We start from the raw sequence: 22,433 nt of genomic DNA on the forward strand, positions 1-22,433 counted from the left end.
ATCACAGTAGCCCCTTTCACAGTGGGGATTGGCCAGTGCTACCCCGAGATGGGATCTATGTGACCCTAGCTCCTCCATCCAGAGAGTTACAAAGGCCCTGCCCCCTGCGGCTCCCCTCTCCCAGTCTTCCTCTCTCTCCTTCTCTCCCAGGGTCTAGAACAGAACATGGGGCCTCTGGCGCTGCAGTTTGAGAGCCATGCAGGCAGACACAGTCATTTGTGGGCAGCTAAAACCTCCAGGATATTTTAAAAAATATAATCTACTTTACATCAGGCCTCTTCCTGCCTATGAGTGAATATTATTTAACTTAAGAGCAGAATTTGGCAACTCTGTATACTATGCCTCATGCTGTGAGTTTTAGTCCAGTATGCCAGCCTAGAGAAATACATTTTTAAATCTTTTATCATATAATAAAAGATTTAAAAAAACACACAAATCCAATGACTGTGCTAATGAATTATAAGGGGAGCCCCAGCCAGGTCAGGGAATTTTGCCAGATCCCCCAGAAACCTCTTTCATGTGCCCTCCCAGTCACAACCCCCGATGGCCATAAGTAATGCTTGTTCCACCTGGGGAAGGGTAGAAAGCAGGTGTGAGCACAGGGAGAGCCCTCCTTCCCCACCACTCATTGGACGTGGGCTGCCTGGGACCTTAGACCAGGTGGCTCTAATAGCAGAAGGCAGTCTGTTGACAGCACTCCCAGCAGCTGGGACAAGCCTGTCCTTGAAGGGGTAACACATCACAGTGACCACCAAATACAGAAAGAACGTAACAACAATAATTCAATTGTAGAAGGTAAGAGCAAAGATAAGACTCATAGAGCTCTGACAAAGGCTTACCTTTGGGACCAAGGGCTCTGACACGGGCCCTGCCTATTGAAAAGCCCATCAGAGAACCTGGAGTGAGACGCCCCCAGGGCCAGTAGGGATCTTTGTGTGACCCCAGTTCCTGGGAGCTGCCCTCCATCCTCAGCAGAGGGGCAGCCCTGGTAGGGTGTGTCAGCCCAACTGCGTCCTCCCTACCCCTGTCATCCAAGAAAACTGAATCCAGCTCAAAGCACAACCTTGACATTGCTGAATATGACTACACCTGGAGAGATTTGATTCCATTCTGGGGGATTTACTCCTCTGCTGCTGCTTGAGGGCAAGAGATGTGTCTTCTCTCCCCTAGAAACCAGTAGATAGTGCTCGCTTTGGCAGCACGTATGCCAAAATTGGAACGGTACAGAGAAGATTAGCATGGCCCCTGCACAAGGATGACACGCAAATTTGTGAAACGTTATTTAAAAAAAATTAAAAAGAAATGAGTAGATAAAAGGGCTCTTTATATGTTGGCTGAATGAATGAAGGTCAGAAAAAAAATCAGCAACTTCTCTTCCTACAGTTACGGAACAGTCAGGCTGGGAGAACCCACAGAGAAAGTCACATCCTAATTTTGCCAGTGAGCAATTGGAGCCCCAGAGGCAGGAAATAACTGATAGAAGGCTGTACAGGAGGTAAGGAACTGAAACAGGCCCCAAACGTTGAGAAGACTGGTAATCCCAGTGTAGTTTTTGTGCAGTAAAGATTTCACTTCTAGCCTGTCTTTCCCGTGGGATCTGGGGCTCCCCTTCTGTCCAAACCATCTGGGCTGAGAGAAACAAAATCCAGGTACATTGCCATCTAAGCAAAATATGCTGACAAACAAGCCCCATGAATTCCATGGTCACATACAATTCGTGATTATTTATAGCTGTGTCTCCCTCTGGTCACCAGGATGCCTGAGTCTTCTGTCAGAACTCTTTTGGACTAATGGCAGAGAGCTGAAAAGAACCCAGCACAGTTGTGATTGTAGAAGTGGCATCTGCTGGGCCGAAGAGTCCAGATGAGGAGATGGAGTGGGAAGAGCTCATTGCAGAGTGACCTTGGGTAAATCATTTCACCTCTCCAAGCCCAGGTTCCCCATTTGTAAAATAGGAGCTGTCATTCCTGCCCTGCCATGTGACAGCACTTCATGCGCTACTAGAGATATGTCAGGTCTTCATCAGTAGCAGAGAATCAATACCATAACACGGTGTTGATATGGAGTACCTTGCTCGGTTCAGGCATTGGAGGCTGCAGTGAACATCAGCCTTCCTGCCCTCGGGGGGATGTGGTCACAGTCTGAGAGGAAACTGATGAAATCAACACATGTCGGAGCTCAGTTCTCAGGGCGGTATATGCAGGACTGAAATGTGTTCAGCAGATATTTAGAGTATGCCCTGTGTGCCAAGCACTGGGATATGGCAGTATATGAAAGAGACAAAAACTCCCACCCCTGTGGAGCTTCCATTCTGGGAGCGGGAGGCAGAAACCAGCAACCAAGAGACAGACTATACAGAAATAAGTGATAAAATATGTGTTAGAGGGGACAGGGGCTATGGAAGGAGAAAAAAGCTGAGTTAGCAGATAAGAAGGGAGGGGCAGGGGGCTGCAATTTAAAATAAAGTGGCCAAGTATGGATGCGGAGAGATAGGAACATTCATACACTGCTGGTGGGACTGCAAGCTAACATAACGTCTATGGAAAGGGGTATGGAGATACCTCAAAGAACTAAAAGTAGAACTACCATTTGATCCAGCAATCCCACTACTGGGTATCTACCCAAAGGAAAAAAAAAGACATTCTATAATAGAGATACCTGCACTCAAATGTTTATAGCAGCAAAATTCACAATTGCAAAGACATGGAAACAACCCAAGTGCCCATCAATACATGAGTGGATTCATAAAATGTATATGTGTACCATGGAGTACTACTCAACCATAAAAAATGATGAACTACCTATTGTATTATCCTGGATGGAGCTGGAGCCCATTCTTCTAAGTGAAGTATTACAAGAATGGAAAAACAAACACCACATGTACTGACTATTAAATTGGTACTAATTGATCAACACTACCGTGCACATATGGGAAGTAACATTCATAGGATATGGGGCAGGTGGGAGAGGGGAGCAGGGGATGGGTAAATCTGTCTGGGGGGGGTGGACCCATCACAATTTAACAGTTTGCAAGCAGCATTTTTAAAATGAAACAGAATAGAATAACAGAGAATACATATTTGAGTGCATAAGAATTGTTTCATAAATATTTGTTTTACATATATATACATATATATGTTCTCACACACATATGTATTCCCTATCATGGGGCATGGACTGAAAGAGTTTGAAAGCTGCTATTCTAAGGCAGTGTTTCTCTAAAAATGGTTGTAAGGAGTGTTTTACTAACTTTAGTAATTTGCCAACCACTGTCACCATTTTTGCCATATCAGAGTACCACCTGTACTGTTATTTACTGAAAACTTGTCTTTGAGGTGGCTCACTTTAACCATTTTAGCCTCATTGTAACAGCAATATTCATAACATTTACATTTAAAACTATGTATTTTATTTTTTCCCTACCTAAAGCATGTCCCAAATGAGCACCTCGTTTTGGGAAACCCGCTGGTGGCAAGGAGTGTCATGCAAAAGCACTTTTCCAAAGTAAAGCTGGGAGCCAGAAAAGCTGTGTGACGTTGGGTGAGTTCCAACCCCTCTCTGGGTCCCTTTCTACCCCTGGAGGCTGGCCTAGTCCCATTACCCAGCTTTCCAAGTTCTTTTGGTTGACCTTCCTACAATGGCCACCTCAAGTAGCAAAGGACAGGCCCTGTCTGCTTGTAGACCTGCTTGGGATCTTTCTTGAGATATAACCGCCACTGGAGGAGGCCAGGGCGCTGTATCTGCCTTTCTCTGTGAGCTGCGTCCTGCTGCTGCCCCAAATTTGCAGAATTTCCTTTCTTGTCCAGCTTTGATTCCATTGATGGGATTAGGCGCCCCCCACGGCCATGTCCTTTGATGTGGTCAGGGGGTAGCAGGGAGATTTCAGGCCCAGGGAGCAAATCTTAATCTTCTGCGGGCTTCTCTGGGATCGGCACTGGGTAAACCCATTACATCCCTGCCCTTTCATCCCCCCAGGACACCGGCTCCTCCAGGCTCCTTGAGTCTGGAGATCCTAAGCATTTGTCAGATTTAGAGCAAGCAATAAAAGGGAAAGAGAAAGCAGAGCAGGAACTCCAGACCCCCTCCAGCACCGGCAGCATCACCAGCAATGTCAGGGCATCTTCTTCTTTCTTCCCATAGAATCCTGGGCTCCCACAAAACGGGGATTACTGAGGCCTGGGGCCAGCGACGGCCCTGCCTGGGCACTGGGCGTCTCTGCCAGCACCTGGTTGCCATCTGCCCTCTACTCCTCCCCCGGCTGGGCTTTTTGGGGAGCACCTGCTCCTGCACAGCCGTCTGTCCTGCCCAGGGACCTTAATGTGGGCGTGTAGGGGGACCAGCAGTTTAGCAGATAAACCACTCAACCCTCACCCAGTGACGTTTTAAGGCATATTTGGGTTCGTGAGGCCAGGAAGATGAAGGTAGGCACAGCGAATATCTATGTCAGACCACAGACAGATATGTCACATTATTTTCTTTAAATTAAATGACTCCAAGGCTCCACCTGAAGAGAAGTGGGAAAACAGCCTCAGTGGTTATTTGGCTTCCCCATCACCCTCTCCCGCGGTCCCCCAGCCCTGGCCGTCTTGAGGCTGGAGATCCAGTCAGATCTCAGATGCGACACGCAGTTACACCCCCACGTCCAGGCTGAGAGAGTGGGGCAGCAGGTCCCCACGGACAGGATTCCACTGACCTTCGACCCCTCTCAATGTTGGGACAGCCACCCCCTTAGCCTCGCACCTTCTTTTCCTCCACAGCCCCCCTAAAGGAACCCAGCTTTTCAAACAGCACAGCCAGGAGAGGTTGTCTGCAGGCAGCTGGAACTGGGAGTAGAAAACACAAAATTAACATCTCAAGAAAGCATGCTGCGGGCACTATGCTTGGCGCTTTACGTTTATTATCTCGCTGGTTTGCCACCAGAGCGCTGCGGGAATGCCCGGCCGGCTCCGGGTTCCGGATGGGGAGGTGGAGGGCGGCGGCGGCGGCGGGCGCCCCACCCGGCGGGGGCGCGGCCCGGAGCAGAGCGGCCGGCAGGGGGCTCCCCGCGCCGGTCTTCGCGGGAGGAAGCGCTGGCAGCGGCTCGGACGGGTCAAAGGAGGAAAAGGGAAAATTACTGGGCTCGGGGGTAGGAAAGGCTGCGTGACCGGGAGGAAGGCACTCGAGGCTGTCGGGTCGGGCCGCCCGCGTCCGGACCCCATTCCCGGGGCGGCGCGGTCAGCCTAGGACGGGAGCGCCCAGGTCCCCCCAGCCCCGCCCGGTCTCCGCTCGCCGGTGCCGCAGGCTGGAGCGGGCGTCGCAGCCGGGGGCGGTGCCGCCGAGGGGCGGGCGGAGGGCGGGCCGGGGCGGGGCGCCGTCCGCTTGGCTCCGGGAGGCGGTGCGGGCGGGCGGTGACCGCGTCCGCCCGCCGGGAGCCGCGGGGCGCGCAGCCTTCCTGATGTGTCACCAGCACGTGGAGCCAGGTCGGGCCGCGCTAGCGAGCGGAACCCCCCAACTTTCGAGGGGTCTCGCCTCCTCGCTCCTCTCCCCGCTGCGCCGGGCTGGCTCTCCTTGGGGAAGGGGCGGCGGCGGCCCCCAGGTCCTGGGCAGGTCGAGCGAGGCCACGGCCCCCGGCCAGGCGCGCACGGGGCGCCCGGAACGTCGGGGCGCGGGCCGGGGCTACGCTCCCGGGGCCCCGGCGGCGGCGCGGGTCCGGCGGGGCGGGAGGGCGCGGCCTGTGGCGGGAGGCGCCCGCGGCCCGGCCCCCGCCCCGCGCCCCGCCGAGCTGAGCGCAGGTAACCCAGGCGGCGCGGACGGAGCGGGGCCTCGCGGGCGCGGCCTGGGAGCGTGGCGAAGTTTCTCGGCGCGTAACTCTTCAGCTCGGGTGGGGCTGCGGGTGGGAAGGCTCCGGCCCCGCACCTCCCCCACCCCCAACACTGTCCCTCGGCCTGCGCTCGGGCGGCCCGGGGGGTGGCCTGGAAGCCGCCACGCGCGCCGAGCGTCTCGTAACCCTTAGAGAGCTGGTTTCGGAGCCCGCGGCCGGGGGTCTAGTGGGGCGGGTGACTTCTCTGGCGGACGCTGCGTGGAGGAAACCCAGAGCCTCGGCGGAGCAGAGCGCGCTGCAAGGAGCTGGCAGCCAGACCCAGGCTGAGGAAGCCCGTCGGGGGCGCGCCGCACCCCGAACTCCGAGACGGACGGGAGCTGAGGGCTGGGTCTTTGCGGGCGAGATGAGGGTGTCGGATCAACTGGCCTACAAAGTCCCAGTCCTCGGCCCCCAGGACCGGCGTCCCTTCCACGCTCCTCGCCCCAGGCCGGCTTCCTCTGGGCCCGCGTGCGCTCCGCTCGGATTGCCACCTCCCAGGGCCACACTGGAGGGGAATTCGCCGCTGGCTGTGCGGGGAGTCGGGAATCCTGCGCTTCGCAGGAGAAATATGTGAGCGCGGAAGGGTGAGCCGGTCTCTGTGTGCGCCCCTGACCCTTCCGGCGGAGCCCGTCCCGCCTGGGCGACCTGGGGTGAGGGGAGAGACGACTCCCTACTTCCCCGACGGGCCGAGCCCAGTCACCAGGAGCTGCCCTGCTGCGCTTTCCAGGGCGGCAACCTTGAGTTCGGGGGTGGGGAGGACAGAGCCTGACTTCTAGAGTTCACTTCTAGAGGCTGGGGAGGTGGGATGGGGTGTGGAGGTTTGGCCCCTGTGGAGTAGGAAGCCCCTGTCCTTCCCCACGCCGGACACACCATTTCTTTAAAAAACGGATCTCTGTGGACGGGTTCCTAATGGCTGGTCTTTTGTTCCTTGACAAATGCAACATAATGCTGACCGATTCCAGTCCTCTTCGGGTTTTATGCTAGAATTCCCTTCTCCCTTAAATGCTCTTTTCCTTTAATAAGTTTGCTTCTACTCCCCCTCAAATGGAAACTCCACCAGCCCCTGAAATCTCGGGTTTATCTGGTGTTGCAACTTTTTGGGTTTTTTGTTTGTTTTTGTGTTGTGTTTTGGCTGTCTTGGCAGGGAGGACTGTGAAAAAACATTTGAGGGACATCCAGTGAGGTGACTTGAACTGTGTGAATGGCAGGTGGACAAAATAGGCCACCTCTGGCCTCCTTCTTCATTGGCTTGGAAAGCAGGAGAGATTTCTAGAAGCAGGGAGGAGGAGGAGGGAGAAACCAGCCGGGCTAGGTTGGCCCACCTCTGGCCAGGTTGTGCAAAGACTCATTCGAGAGGCATTTTTTCCCCACAGGCTTCAGATCTCTGGGCCACATGTAGAGAGTAGTCCTTGCAGGCATCCTGCCCATGCCACTGTCCCTGTTTGGTGGCATGTGGGGCTGGAGCAGGGGGAGCCACCTGTGTGGAGGGCAGTCAGGGAAGCTTCAGGGTCACTGAGGCAGGATTGGGCCGGGGAGCCCAGAAAGGGGTATAGCCCTGTCCTACAGTTGTCCCAAATTTTGTCCATGTCAGCTTTGTCCTGCAGGCTCTAGTCAGTGGAACGTGCAGGTGCCAGAATTACGGGAGAAAAGAAAAGTTTCTTTGGCTGTGAGATAGATTTCCAAGCATCTTGACAAATTGTTAGTTTTGAGGTGAAATCCCCTAGGAATGGAACTGATGGGAGGCTCAACTGAAGACCTCACCCCTAATTAAGAAAAATGCTCTCTTTGGAGCACTGAATCAGGTTGGGAAAACAAAGTTCTCCCTTCAAACCAGCGCCTCTCCCAGCCCTGAGGATCAGTATCTAAAAGTAAATGAGGTGGAAATCTCCTGAATATTGTGTGGTCATAAACATCCCAGAAGTGCTGGAGCAATGAGATATGGATAAAGCAGGCCCAGCTGGCCGCTTTGCACCCACCCCGTAGGTGACAGGCTTGGGGACAGGAGACATAAATCCCGGGGAATAAGGATCCCTGCCCTGCCCCAGGCCTGGCAACACGCGGGCAGTTTTCCCTGCGGCTGTGCCCCATTCTTTCTGTGTCTGGCCAGGGTTGTATGGATTTTTAGGAAATGACTTGATACTTCATTTCTTTGGGGGAAGTGGGTGATTAGGTTTTTCCTTCTTGGGTTTTTCCTTTGCACAATGTGATTGAATCAGCCATGCGGTGGGCTGGGCTAGCCTGGCCTCCAGCGGCTGATTTATATTTTGATTTAAGCTGTTGTATTTAGTTGAGGGCTTTTTAATTTTCCTCTCTCTTTTGAATTCTCATAGTTTTCTGGAGCAGATGCCTTCTTGCCCCCATCCCCACTTCCAATTCACCCTTCAAAGATGAGCACTTCAAATCTTCCTCTTCCTTTTGAGGGGAAGTGGCTTGAACATCAGACTTGTTTGCCCCGAGCCTTCTTCAGGAAGCAGCTAACTGCAAGGTGGAAAGCTGATGAGAGGGGAGGGATTTTAGCCAGACCCCCAGGCAGACCCACGGGAGACTCCTAAAATCCACCTGGACTCCAGGTCCTGCTTACTGGGAGGAAACTTGCATTCCCTCAACTCTTAAGTAAATTACAGCCTGGTGAATAATTAACCTTGCCCCTTCTGGCTTTTTTTTTTTTTTTTTTTTTTTTAAGAAAAATAAAATCCCTGATCTGTGAATGATTAGAGATCAATTTTTGTCCAGAAGGATTGGAATGACAAAGGCAGTATTAGGAGACACAGAGCCTCTCATCTCCACCTCCAGCATGTCCTAGTGACTCTGGAAGCTCTGTTACTTAGAAGAAACCCCTCCAGGGTTTCACTGGTGGCCATCCCTCCCTGGCCTCTGAGGCTGCCTCCCCAGGTCTCCTCTGGTGCCTCTTTGCCCAAAGCTGAGCTGTCTGAATCCTCCCTGGTGGTGAGGATTCTGTTCCCCACTTTGTCTAGCGACAGCTTGTCCCTTTATACTTCGAGGAGCTGATTCTGCTGCTGGGCTGTGTGCGGGCTGGTAAATATTTGGCCAGGCTCAGTTCTTTTACACAAAAGAACAGGGATCCTAATCTGTGATAAGTCCCTGAAAGAGAGTTGTCTTAGGAGAGAGGGATCATTTTGAATTCCATGAAGGGTTTTTCTCTCAAAGCAGTCCAGTGTCAGGGCCATAAAGGAGAACTTTGGGTCCACATGTGCTTGGGTTCTAACTGCCACTTGCCAGCTGGGTAGCTCTGGCCAAATGACTTTTCTGTGCCCCAGTTTCTTCCCTTGTGAAATAAGGGTTATGATACCTACCTCGTAAGGATGTGGTAAGGCTTATGAAAAATGTATGTAGGGTGCTCGGGACAAACCAGTAGATCTTCGACTGACAGGCTTCATCCCCAGCTCTCTTACTTTGAATCTGTATGTGTTTATGGGCTGGCTGAGAAGGGTGCAGAGTGATTGGGACTTCAGGCTTGTGGGACAGGCAGGTTGAAGGCTGACTCCATTGCTTGCTAGGATGTGGCCTTGGGCAACTTACTTAACCCACTGGGAGCAGCAGCCTGCTAATCATGAGGTAGGGATAATATCTGAGAGTCCCTTGCCCAGAGCCTCAGTCCTCTTGTTTTTGTTGCACACCAACTACGTGCCCAGGGACCAGGCCAGGCAGAGGCTGGAGCGACATTTGTGGGTAAGATGGGCATGATCCCTCGCTGCCCACTCTGATTTTTACTCCAGCTCTGAGAGCAGATGAGGGGTATTGTAAGTCCTTGTCGTATAGTGGAGGCTGAGACTCAGAGAGGAAGTGACTCTCCCAGAGTCTCACAGCTGACATTCAGTGCAGCAGGAGCAGGGACTTCCGGGGCCTTCTGCGTGCAGCCTCCCAGGTTGGGAGCAGTAGAACAGGAGGTGGATGGGTCTGGATTAGCCAGCTGAGTCCTTAAAGGAACCCTGGTTTGCAGATGTGGCGGCCGCGCACATCTGCTCTGCAGTGCCTCCACTCTGAATGGCCCAAAGACTCTTCCGGTTCTGACACCGAGCACGTTTCAGGAAAGGTCCCAAGAAAGGCATTTGGATTGCCACAGCCACTCCAGGCTTGCTCACTCACTCACCCCGTGGGCGAGCCAAATATACTCTAGTAGGACCAGTCAAGCAGGGGACACAATTGAAAGGGGGTGGGGGAGGAGGAAATAATTGGATATTCCAAAAAATGCTGCAGAGTAATCATCATGGGGGGAAAAATCAGAAATTTGTGGGACTTTGGCTTTTTTATGGCTCAGTGATGTTTTTACCTAGAACTTCAAACTGCAGGTGGGGATAGACCATAATCTTCTCAGTGCTTAAGAGCCTTTTGTAGTCCTAACTGGCCCTGGGCAGAGGGCAGGGCTCACAGGACCCAGAGCAGGTGACTTCTTACCCAGTGCCATGCTCCCTCCCTCCTCCCTTTGGGGAATTTTGAAATCGCCCTGTAGCCAGCCCGGTTTGAGTTTGCTGCCCAGGAGAGCTGGGGAGAGCAAGCGGTGCCCTGTGGGAAGAGCCCTGTGGGAAGAGCCGCCACCTGATTTCAATCTCAGCTCACTGCTCTGGTCTGAGAGCCCCCTTCTCTGCCTAGGCCGGGGCAACTGGACTGAATAAACCGCAGCTCTCTCAGCCTTAGCATTCTTCTAAGATTCCGAGCAAGGAGGTGCAGAGAAGGGCATGGGGTGGAGCCCGGGGCTGTGGTTTGGAGGAATGGGAGGGGTGAGGGAAGGATTCAGAGATGTGCAGCTGGGAAATTTGGATCAGTCTGCGAAGACTTTGTGGTTCATTCTCATGAAACTCGCTTCCTCTCACTGGATTTCTGCCCTGGGGGATGTGGGGTTCAAGGGAAAACACTAGCTTTTCCTTCTTGGCGACTGGGGCTTAAATTCTGGTCTCCCAAGCAGACATTTAAGACATAATCCTCTATCTTTTTCCTCCATTTCCATTGTAAGGTAGACTGTGTCTTCCCACCCTTCTGAAAAGAATTAAATTAGCTTGTATTGCTGCTTACTTGCTGATAGCACCTGGCTTTCCAGGAGACTGGTCTTAAGTCTTTCCTGCTTAAGACAGGCGGTTGGAGAAAGGGCGTTGGCTTTGGAGTCGAGAACCTGGCTCCCCTGTAGACTACCTGGATTGGGCCAGTGATGCCTTTTCGAGACTCAGTTTCCCTGTCTGTGGCAATCAGTGTCCGTTTTGCAGGGCATTTGGAGGACTGAATAAGGCCTGTGTGAATCACCAGGCATGCGGTGGGGGTGGTACATGGTAGCTCTTCCCAAGTGACACCAGAGTTCATCTCAGGGCCCATGGGGCTGGTGAACAAACCCCCGTTAGGTCAAGGAAGGACAACCTGAAGCTGGCAAGCCTGTTGCTGGCTTGATATCTGGTAAGAAATCATTGGAAGAAATTGCTGGAAGAAAAGCAAGTGTTTGCTGGGGGTAGGTGGGGGTGGTTTCTGCTTCTTTAGGGAGTCATACCCACCACTTGGGAGGAGGGGCAGGGGGTAAAGGTGGAGGTCAGAAGTTGCTGACTTTTCTGGGGGTGGGTTCATTGTGCCTAAGCCTATCTGAGGGGACAGGTTAGTGGGAGAGTCAGGGTGCTGTTCTCCTGAATCCCTTCCTGCCGAGCTTGCTGTTGTGGTTGTTGGGGCACACTTAAAAAAAGAAAATGTGGAGCAGGGTGTGATGTGGTGCATGCCTATAGTCCCAGCCACTTGGGAGGCTGAGGTGGGAGGATTGCTTGAACACACAGGAGTTTGAGGCTGCAGTGAGCTATGATGACGCCACTGCACTCTAGCAGCCTGGGAGAGACAGAGCAGGGCCCTGTCTCTCTTAAAAAAAAAAAAAAAGTTTTTGCTCTTGGAACTTTGAGCATGATTAAACAGATACTTGGAACTAGGACTTGAGTATAAGCAAAATGTTAGTCTTCAACTTGCCTGGCCAGACCACTGCGTATCTGGGAAAAGTCAACCAGACCACTTGTTCCCAGCTGGTTGCTGTGAAGGGTGAACCCTCCCCTGGCCTGAGACACACACACACTCTGTCACTCACTCTCCCCTCCCGTGTCTGGTGATGGCAAGCATTCATCTTTGCTCAGGTCTGGGCACACGCTAACCTTGGCCAAATCGCTGAGTGTTCAAACATCTGGCAAAATATCACATTTCGACAATGGGCCTTTTTTTATAGAAATAGGGTTAGAGAGGCGCAGTGCTAGGATGTTGGAAAACCACTTAAGCTTTGACACTGGGAAGGGGCAGGGTCCAGGGTCCTGACTTTGAATGTGAGGGGTGGAGGTGGAACAGGGGGCAGCCACTCAAAATAGAGGGAGCCCTGAGGACCGGATCCCCGTTTCCAAAGCCTGAGCTGGGGAGGGGGCTGCCAACCTATCCTGGCATTCTCTCTTTCATCCTTTTGGTAGATTTTGTTGTAATTAGACAAGTTGTGACAAATATCCCATTGGACTTTGGGCCGGAGAATTGTAAGGAGCCCTGCCTGGAAACCCATCCTCATTCACTTGGGAGCCATAATTAGGCAAGAGAACAGTTCATGGGCCCTTGATTCAATAAAGACCCTTTTATGATGTTGGTTTTTCCCAGAAAAATAATACCACTTTGCTCCCTTTATTGCATTTAGATTTGTAATCATATTAGAGCTAAGCAGCCCAGGGGACTGAAGTTACATAGTTGGGGTTGTAGGGACGGAAACCTTTCCTCTCCGTCACGAGGGTCACAGCCGACACTCTTATAGCAAAGACAGGTTAACAAGAGAAAAGCATAACAAATTTATTTAATCAAAGTTTTGTAGAACATGGGAGCTTTCAGAAATGAAGACCTGGTCAGGCGCAGTGGCTCAAAAGCCTATAAGCCAAACACTTTGGGAGGTCAAGGCAGGAGGATCACTTGAGGCCAAGAGTTCAAGACCAGCCTGGGCAACATAGCAAGACCTCATCTCTACAAATAATATTAATTTGTAGAGGCATGGTGGTGCATGCCTGTAGTCCCAGCTACTCAGGAGGCTGAGGTGGGAAGATCCCTTGAACCAAGGAGTTGGAGGCTGTGGTGTGCTGTGATTGCACGATTGCACCCCAGCCTGGGCAACACAGTGAGACCCCCATCTCTTAAAAAGAAATGAAGACCCAGAGACCCAGGGAAACTGTTTTATGCTTAGGCTCAATGAGGAATGGACAGCTGTGTGGAAACGTGATTGGACAAAAGGTAATAGGGGGAAACCCAGCAAGGCCTGTCTGTTCAGATTCCTTGTGGCCTTTCTGTGTAGCATCCCTTCTTCCTGGGTATGGAGCAGGACCCCTCTGGAATGAGGGTCTTCAAGGGAGAAGGGAGAGCCTGGCCTTTCTAGGTATCATGGCTTGTTTTGGGGGAGAGGAATTCTGGTTTCTGTGACGCACTGCCAGGGAGAAACGGGCAAGAGACAGGAAAGCAGGAGAGTTCACAGAGACCCGTGTTGGAGGCTTCACCCGTCTCCCCTGGTTCAAAGTCGGCACGCCAGAGCACCCCGCTTTGGGCTATAATTTTTTGAGCCCCAACAGAGTTTTCACCAAAGCCTGTTACTTGGCCTTTGGAGAAAAAGTCTTCAGAAAAAAAAAAATGACAAGGAACATTTTTGAGGGTTTTCTCTTTTGGCATTTAAAGGACATTTTCTCTCTTCGGGGTGAAAAGTGACCCTGAGGGGAGGTGGGGAGGAAACCAGAAAGTGAAACTAACTTGACTGGCCAACAGCAGTACCAGCCCTCCTGGTGCACTCTGCAGTCCTGTGTCAGCCAAGGCCACGAGATCCCTGCACGGTCCCTTCCCGTTGGGACGCATGGTATCTGTCAGATGGGTAGCACGTGTCCTGCTGAGGGCCAGAGAAAATGCCCGTGAGGATGCCCGTGTCCTCTCCGCAAGGAGTGGAGGTGCCCTCGCAGGTCTCCATCGGGCTGGCAGGGCTGCAGGCGCTGGCGTCTGCAGCTGGCATTTCTGTGCCTCCTCGCTGTGAGGGGCAGTCAGCCCTGACTAAAGGGAGTCCCGGAGCTCACGGGCAGCTTTTGGCTCCTTGGGCGGGTGTGCCAGGCCCCCGGAGACGTTGACTGGGCGTTTCTTCTAGTGTTAGGTGTCAGGAGGGACGCCCTGTCTGGGGCACTCTCATGTGCACACCCCCTCCCGCCAGCCATCCCCTCTTGCCTTCTCACCCTGAGACGGCATCGGCAGACAGGCTAGGAGCATTTCCCAATCACGGAGTAAAATCCCTCCCAGAAATCTGCCCAGTGCGGGGGTGAGGTGGAGATCACCAATGGAATCGAGAATCTCTTTCCCCATTTGAGGTTTAGAAATCTTGGGCGATGAGGAAATTTCTGGTAGTCATTCGTAGGAGTACTCTATTAAGAAATAGAGGGTATGACATTTCAGAATCCTAAAACCGTGTTGCATTAAAAGGTTGGTGGGGGAGATCTACTTAATTCCAGAGCACCTGATGGGAGTTATTGATGTAATATCTTTTCAGATGTCCTTTAATGGAGAAGAACTGTGCATTTTATAGGGGATGGTTCATCTGTTTATAGATAATGTGTAGTAAAATATTCGTGCAGGATCACTATCTTAAGTTTCTTTTTAACCTTATATCTGAGGCTTTCTGGATATTTTGCACTTTTTGAAAGAAGTGCTAGTAAGTGTGAGATATAAATGTGTGTGCATGTGTGTATTGCTTTTTTCCCTCCCAAAGGAATATAATTAGAACATTTGAAAACAGATTATCCAATTAGCTCTTAGGAATTCACGATGAGATAAATTATTTTAGATTTCCAAATGAAACTTTGGCCACAGGGAGGCTCTGAGGAAGCATACAGGGGAGAAAAATAATGGGTTTTTAAAGTTTGGGCTCCCACTCACTCACCTGTTCCCCCCAAACCTAATATGCTGCCCATTAGGCAGCAACAGTGACCAGAAAATAGTTTATTTTCCTTGCCCTGAGTAATTGGAGTTGGAAAGATTGATTATTCATTTATGTCATCTTTTCTCTGTTCCTGATAAGAAGCAGGTGGGCAAGGTTGGCATTAAATACTACTTTTCTACATTTTGTTTTTTTTTGAGATGGGATGTCACTCTGTCACCCAGGCTGGAGTGCAGTGGTGGGATCATAGCTCACTGTAACCTCAAACTGCTGGGCTCAAGCGATCCTCCTGCCTCAGCCTCCTGAGTAGCTAGGACTACAAGCACACGCCACCACGCCTGACTATTTTGTAGAGACGGGGTCTTGCTGTGTTGCCCACACTGGTCTTGGACTCCTGGCCTTAAGCAATCCTCCCACCTCAGCCTCCCAAAGTGTTGGGATTACAGGCATGAGCCACTGTACTGGCCTTTTCTACATTTTTTAGCAGGATTGTTAGTAGCTGTTCTTTGAAGGAAAAAGATTCTGTGATATAAATTCATTCACTACATTTTTACTGTATGCCTTGTGTGTGCTTTCTTTGTGCCAGGTGGCCGTGAGGGCAGTCTGGCAGGGGGTGGGGTGATGTCCCACCAAGACCAGGAGGATGCAGTTGGGACCTGGCTTTTGGGTTTTGTGAGTGTGGTTGGTGCAGGCCCACCCCCTTCTCCAAAATTCTAAACTCCAAAGAACTGTGAAAACCAAAAGTTGTTTTAGTCACTAATTCAGTGGGAAAACCTGACCAAACCTAACTTGAGACTATGACAGTCTATCTTTATCCTGGGAAGCGTGAATATTCTTGGGGGTTTCACTGCAGAGAGATTAATATGTTTGATTATGGGTGCTGTTCTGCTGGGGTGTTGTATCGTATGTGGCATAGGCACCACATTCTCTTTCTAAAACCTGAAAAATTCTGAAGCTCATGTGGCCTGAAGGTTTGAAGGAAGAGACTGTGGCCCTGTAGTAGCGTTGGCTTAATAAAGATCCGACAGCTATGTGCCCAGAGACGGGGGCAGAGTCTCAGCCTTTCCAGAGCCCGTTTCTCCTTCCTCCATAGGAGGAGCCTGTGGGCTGAATGAGGGTCCAGCTGACCGGTGGACGAGATGCCAAGACAGCTGCACCTCTACCAGGGCAGGTGACTTGGCTGTCCCTGTGACCCTCAGAGCTGTCCCTTACCAGGCCTTAAACTCCATGAAGCTTTAGCAGACTTTGCTCGCTGTGCTGTCCCTGGTGCCCAGCTGGGTGCCTGGTGCATACTGGCTGCCAAGCAAATACTGATCAGAAAAGCAGGAGTCATCAAACTTTTTCCACAAAGGGCCAAATAGTAAGTATTTTAGGCTTTGAGGGCCATAGGGTCTCTGTTGCAGCTCTCTTGTTCTGCTGTTGTAGCAGGAAAGCAGCTACGGCAAAAACACAAATGAGTACACCTACATTCTGATAAAGCTTTGTGGAAACAGGTGGTGGGCTAGGTTGGCCCTTTGGCCATAGTTTGGTGAGTCCTTGTCAAGAGGACAAATGTGTCCTTAATCAGATTCTTCTTCCCCGTGCTTTCTTTAGCCCTGCTGTCTGCCTGCCTGGTCTGCTTGCCTTGTGTCCCTCCCCCCAGTGGAGTCCCCTTTAAAGAAACAGAAATTGTTCCTCTGCTGCCAGCACCCACCCCTTGCTTTGGCTCCTGGGGATGAAGGGAAGGCGCTGGCCTCCCCGGACTGGCCTCGGTAGCAGGAGTGTGTTTTGTGAGGACAGATGCAGTCAGGTCCAGGTCCAGCCTTGCCAGGGGGCACTCGGGCCTCCCTCCACTGATGAGTTTTGGGGGCTGAGCCAAGCCCCGAGGCATGCCGGCCGTCAGCACTGGGCCAGGCAGGGCCGCTGCTGGGGGAGCCCGGTTTCCGGAGAGTTTGCGGGGCACGGGGGGAGCTGAGGGACTGAGAATGAACATTTCGGAGCTGATGTGTTCTTACAAAAGAATTTCTGGCAGAGAGAGATTGGATATCGTAAACCCAGAGGCTCTGAGGGATGAGTTTCAGGTCTCCTGTCTTGGTCATCCCAGCAAGGGCGAGTCGGGCAGGCGAGGCCAAGAAGGCTTTTCACTGTATCAGAGGCTTGGATCCAGCCGAGCCCTCGGACTCCCGCCTGCACCGTGCACTGACCCAGGCCAGACTGGCGGGGGTGGGTGGAACGAGGGCAGGACCCTGCAGATCCTCCTGCCCCACGCTCTCTGCCAGGGATGTTTGGCCCTTGACTCAAGGCGGGCCTGGCCTCTCCAGACGCCAGGGCCAGATCCCCAGCCAGCCCTGCCACAGGCCCCAGTGTCCCGGAAAGGCAGCAGCAGGTCCCTGTATGTGCACAGTGGCTTCTCCCTAGAGGAGGTTCTCCGGAGACATTTGGGGACTTTTGCCCTCCTCCTGGATCACTACCTTTCCTAGCCAGGGTAGGGCTGGTGCCGGCTTTCTTTTTAAAGCAAGTTCCAAACAAGCGTCGATAGCTGGTTGGCTTTTCTTTTCCTTCTATCACTGTGTTTTGAGTTGCTGGCTATTCTAGGGACTCCATGTTCAGAGTGGAACCTCTCACTCTGTGGCTCCCTGGTAAGCTCTGGTGGCTTGTCAGCCCCAGAAGAAGGGGACCCCACTCAGTCCTCAGTGTGTGCCCAGCCCAGGCTTGCACAGAATGAGCACCAGGATAGGCTTGTGGGGCTGGACTGGCGATGGGTTAGCTCTGCTGTCAAAGCCAAGCCCAGGGGATGACCTTCATACACTTAGCACAGCATGAGGGCAGTCCTCTGGCCACTGTCGGGGACAGCTCTCCTGGCCCAAGCCCTGCTTATAGTGTGGTAATAAGACGGCCCAGAGCAGTGGTTCCCAAACTTGGGTGTCCCTGAGAACCTCAGGAGGAGCCTTTAGCAATGCAGATTCCAGGGCCCCTTGGTGATCCAGGGTCAGGGGTGCGGGGATGCAAATCAGCCTTGTTAGGAAGTATGTGATTGTGATGCAGGTGGTCCTGGGACCACCACGCTCTGGTGGGTTGGACCAGCAGGCAAAGCACAGTGTGGCACGGTGTGACGACTGTTGGAGTGGGGGAAAGGGGCTCTAACCCAGGGAAGGGCTGGGTCAGGAACGTCACCCAGAGGAGGTGAGCTGAGTCTTGAACAGAGAAGGAAATGGCAATAATAGCTCATGTGATTGAATGCTTTGTGCCAGGCACAGTTCTCAGCCTGTCACATGAATGATTTCATTCCATCCTCCAGACAGCCCCATGAGATAGGTAGTCACCCCAGCCTGGCAAAGGAGCAGGCCGGAGCTTGGAGGGGTGAGCAGCCCCCCCCAGCTTATGGCTGTTGCATGGGCAGACCCAGCCCCTCACTGCAGCACTGCATGGGGTGGGGGCAAGCTGGGCCGTGGCACCAGCTCACACAAGGTGGCATGAGCTGTGGGGGCCGGGGCTCCTCCAGTGTGGTCGTGTTGTTCAGTGGTTCAGATGATGTGGATCCTAATGTGTGGGGACTGCTCGGGTTTTGTTTTGTGGGTGGAGTATGACCGTGATCTTGGTTAGGGCAGAAGCTCCAGGTGGATGACAGGGGCCGGAAGGGCAGTTTGAGAGGGCAGAGGCTGGAGCCGGCCGCCAGGGTTCCGGGCACGCCCCTCTCAGTTTGAACAGGAAGGAGCCCAGTGCGTGGGGGAGAAGGTGCGGTGTCAGCGTGCCCCAGCCCCTCTTCCATGGCCCAGTCCTTACCCTTGGGGTCTGGGGGAGTATGCTTTTGTTAGGGGCCTTCTAAGCACTTTGGACACTTTCTTTTCTTCAATCCTCACATTGCCCTGCAAAGTAGGGCTCATTGTTCCTATTTACAGATGTGAAAGCTGAGGCTGGGAAACAAAGTGGTTTAAACACGGTCACACAGCAAGTAAGCAGAGAGTGGCACTGGGGCTGTCTGTCTGAGGGCCACCTGTGTTCTGAGAGGCCACGTTTCCTGCCAGACAGTGACACCGATGACCAGGCCCCTGAGGAGCAGGTGCAGTGCCGGGCTGGGCAGGGCAGGCCCCCGGCGGCCAGCTAGGCAGATTGGAGCCGCGCTGGTGCTCTGGGTGGATGGCCTGGCTTCAGGGGACAAGTTTCCTGTTGATGGGTGGCATTCCACAGATGGGTGGCATTCCATGCTATGGGGTTCAGAGGACCGCATTCCCCAGGGGGTCAAAAAGGCCTGGGATCTGTGGAGAGTGGCTGCTGGGGGGCCTGGTGCTGGCAGTGGACTGACCCCCTGCTGCCCTGGACGCTGCCTAGGCCAGGGTGGGGGTGGGGGCAGCAGGGATCATCCCATTAAGGAGGGTCCTCAATAGGGCTCTGATGCTGGAAGCTCATGTTTTTCATCCTCTCATAGGAACACGGATCGGTCGCGGGCTCCTTTCCTTTCTTCTTGTTGGCTACTTTCCCACCTCCTCCACCCCACCCTGCTTTCTGTCAGCCTGCACTTCCCAGTGGAGCCTGTCAGCTCATTGATATGATCGCAGAAACCATCTGGAACAGTCCAAAGTCTTGGTACTTGACTTTGTTGCCTATTGTAGGCTACTGGTTTTATTTTTATTTTTTATTTTTTTGGAGACAGGGTCTCTGTCACCCAAGCCAGAGTGCAGTGGCACAATCGTAACTCATTGCAGCCTTGAACTCCTGGGCTCGTAGGCTGTTTCTGTAGAAGGGTTGAGGCGGACCTGCCTTCCTACTCAGGCCCACGTGAAGCTATAGCCTTTCCACTGATATGGCAGAGAAGGGGAGGGCCGACCTGGGGTCTGTGTTCAGCAGCAGCTTCCCAGGACATACTGTTTCTCCAGGTTGCAGCTTCTTGCCTCGCACTGGGGACACAGGATCTGTGACCTTAAGCCTTCCAGGAACAGTTCTGTCCTTCCTTTGGTTTCTATGACAGAACTGAAATTCACTCATTTCCTCTTTTGTTTTTCCTTTGGAATGGGAAAGAGGGTGGTGGGAGTTAAGAGTTCAGATACCCACTCTTGTTGGAATCCTGTGTCTGTATGTTCTTTTTTTTTTTTAAGTGACAAGATCTTGCTTGGTCGCTCAGGCTGGCATGCAGTGGCCCAATCATAGCAGCCTCAAACTCCTGGGCTCAAGCAATCCTCCCACCTCAGCCTCCTGAGTAGCTGGGACTACAGCCACATGCCACCATGCTCAGTTAATTTTTTAAAATTTTTTGTAGAGGTGGGGTCTGGCTATGTTGCCCAGGCTGGTCTCTAACTCCTGGGCTCAAGTGATCCTACCACCTATATGTTGTTCTTTAAAAGGGTTTGGGGGAGAATTGAGGCAGCTCCTTCTCCCCCAGGTTTTCTGGCCTGGGTTGGTCTTCCAGGCACCTCCTGGTGTTTCTTCTCTTTATTTGAACCAGGCCTGGCTTCAGCAGAGGCCTTGGTCATGAGAAGGCTGGAAGGTAGCTCTCTTCTGTTCCTGTGTCACGTGAGGCCTGGGACTGTCACTCTGAGATGGTCCATGCCCCTTCTGTGAAGACAGGGGCCACTGACTCTTCTACCAGCTCTGGCCACTGTTCCCCAGTTCTTGAGGCTGTCCCCACATTGGCATTCCACCAGGATGCTGGTCCACGGCTCCCTGCCGGCAGAAGGCTCTTGGGTGGAGCAAAGGCTGGTCATTCCTGGGTGTGTCTCAGGAGGGAAATGAGGCCGGCCACTGGCCAAGCCGAGCACTGGCGAGAAACTGCCTCTCTGGAGACCCTGCAGCCGTCCCGCCCACCACAGAGCTTCGTGTGGGCTGTGGGGAGATGCACCGGTGGGCCCGTGTCAGGTGAGGGGACGCCAGCTTCACCTCAGCTCACCTGGGCCAGCCGGATGACTGCGTACTCGCCTGGAAGAGCATTCAAGGACAGCAAGAAAAATGAGGGACTTTCAGGGGCAGCTGTGTTTTCTGACTCAGTCATAATGCCCCTAAAAATCCTTATTGTTCTTGCAGTGTGCATCGGGCAGCGGCAGTGGCCACCAACCTACCCCTCGCCCACTCGGCCCCTCTGGGATGGGAGGGACTTCGTGGGGTCAGATTGGAATGTACCTCTCCAAAATAAGAGTGATGGGGACTTGCTGATTATTAAAACAGTTTTGTTTGCATACATTAACGTCTCTTGGTGGAGGGGTGAGGGTGGAGAGGGCGGGGCATGGAGACATTGCTGCACGGGACGGAGCCCAGGAGGGTGCAGGGTCTCCCTGGTGTGCGTGCAGAGAAGGTTTGGAAGAGCCCAGCTGCATGTGCAGCGCAGTGCCCGAGGAAGGTCGTCTTTGGGGTCAGTTATGTTAAAGGCAAGAGTGTTGGACGGGATGCCCCCCCTTTCCTGAGAAGTTGGGGCAGGAGGGGAGAAGGCACCTGGGCAGGAACTTGCATTGTTTTATTTTTTAAATAGAACGAGCCTCAGAGTCTGCTCTCTGACACCCAGTGACCTGGCCATTTGGAAAGTAGTTGAAGTGAATTTGGGGTCTTTCCCCACTGCTGTGACCCTGGGGCTTGCCTTTTCTTGGCGGAATGTTCTCCATCCCCATTTCACTTCATGGATCTCCTTCATTCTCAGCAGGTGCCCCCACCCCACCTCTTCCAGCCCACCCCACCCACAGGTACAGTCGTGGATCCCATGAACAACGGTGGCCCCGTAAGATTATACCACCATATCTTTTCTGTGTTTAGATATGTTTAGATACATAAATACTCACCGTGTGTTACAGCTGCCTGCGGTATTCAGTACGGTAACGTGCCGAACAGGGGTGTAGCCTGGGAGCAACCATCCGCACTGCCCAGCCTAGGTGTGCGGTAGGCTCTGCCGTCTGGGTCCGGGTCAGTGCACTCTGTGATGTTCGCGCGACGACTAAACCACCTCACTGCATTTCTCAGGATGCCTCCCCACCGTTAAGCAACGCTTTGCTGTATTTTGACTGAGCCAAGGCCTGATCTTGGTGGGGGGGGGTGGATTTGGGGATCCGGAGGGGATGGTCAAGAAACAGAAATATGTTTTTAAATGGAAGCCAGCTTGTGACATGCCTCTCTTACCCAACACCACCAGTCTATAAGAATGTCACCAAATCCCGAAGCAGCAGAACCTTGCTCTCCGGCTGAGACTGGTCCGGGGCTGGCCGTGGTGGGCAGATGGGGAGTGGAACAAAACACAGGCAGGACTCTGCCTGCTCCAGTGGGTCCACCCCGTGTCTCGTTGGCCTGGTGGAAATTCATCCTGGAGATATTTCTAGGGTTCCCAGGTGCCAGCTCAAAAGCTCTCGTCACCCGAGAAGGTGGCCGCGAGTGCTTGGCATTTGTGGGACCCTCTGGCCACGATCCTCCTTCCTGGCCAGCACTGCACTTTCTCTGCTGGGCTCTGGCCCCGGATGCCATGGCTGGGCCTGCACACCTGCTCTTCCAGAAACAGTCTCTAAGGGGCTCAGCCTTTTGCTGCACAGGGCAAGGGACAGCTCCAAGGTAAAGTTTAAAGGATATTTATCTTTTCCTGGGAAAGGTGGATGGGGCTCTCGTGAAATGAGATTTTCACAACCTCCAATGAACAACATCCCTGGTGGGCTTCACTAGCATTTGCTAACATCAAATCAACCATCGCCTCCCCTGAAGCCCCTTCGTCCTGCCCTTCTGTCCCCCCAAACCTTGTTCCTGCATGTG

The 22,433-nt window shown here is 52.9% G+C and overlaps 1 protein-coding gene and 1 non-coding gene across 2 annotated transcripts in view; both read left to right on the top strand.

Moving 5' to 3' along the window:
- Positions 1–1,183: 1,183 nt before the first annotated feature.
- On the top strand, positions 1,184–1,290 carry LOC123621330. Its single transcript, XR_006729066.1, has one exon. It is a non-coding gene; the product is annotated as a U6 spliceosomal RNA (small nuclear RNA).
- A 4,145-nt stretch (positions 1,291–5,435) lies between these two features.
- The window catches only part of LOC123620306, a 20,825-nt gene continuing 3,827 nt past the window's right edge, over positions 5,436–22,433 (top strand). Inside the window, exon 1 of the transcript XR_006728800.1 lies at positions 5,436–5,459. The gene's annotated coding sequence lies outside the window, so the exon portion shown is untranslated. The remainder of the gene's footprint in view (positions 5,460–22,433) is intronic.

The sequence above is a fragment of the Lemur catta genome, chromosome 15 (assembly GCF_020740605.2).
Source record: "Lemur catta isolate mLemCat1 chromosome 15, mLemCat1.pri, whole genome shotgun sequence".
NCBI classification, from domain to species: Eukaryota; Metazoa; Chordata; class Mammalia; order Primates; family Lemuridae; genus Lemur; species Lemur catta.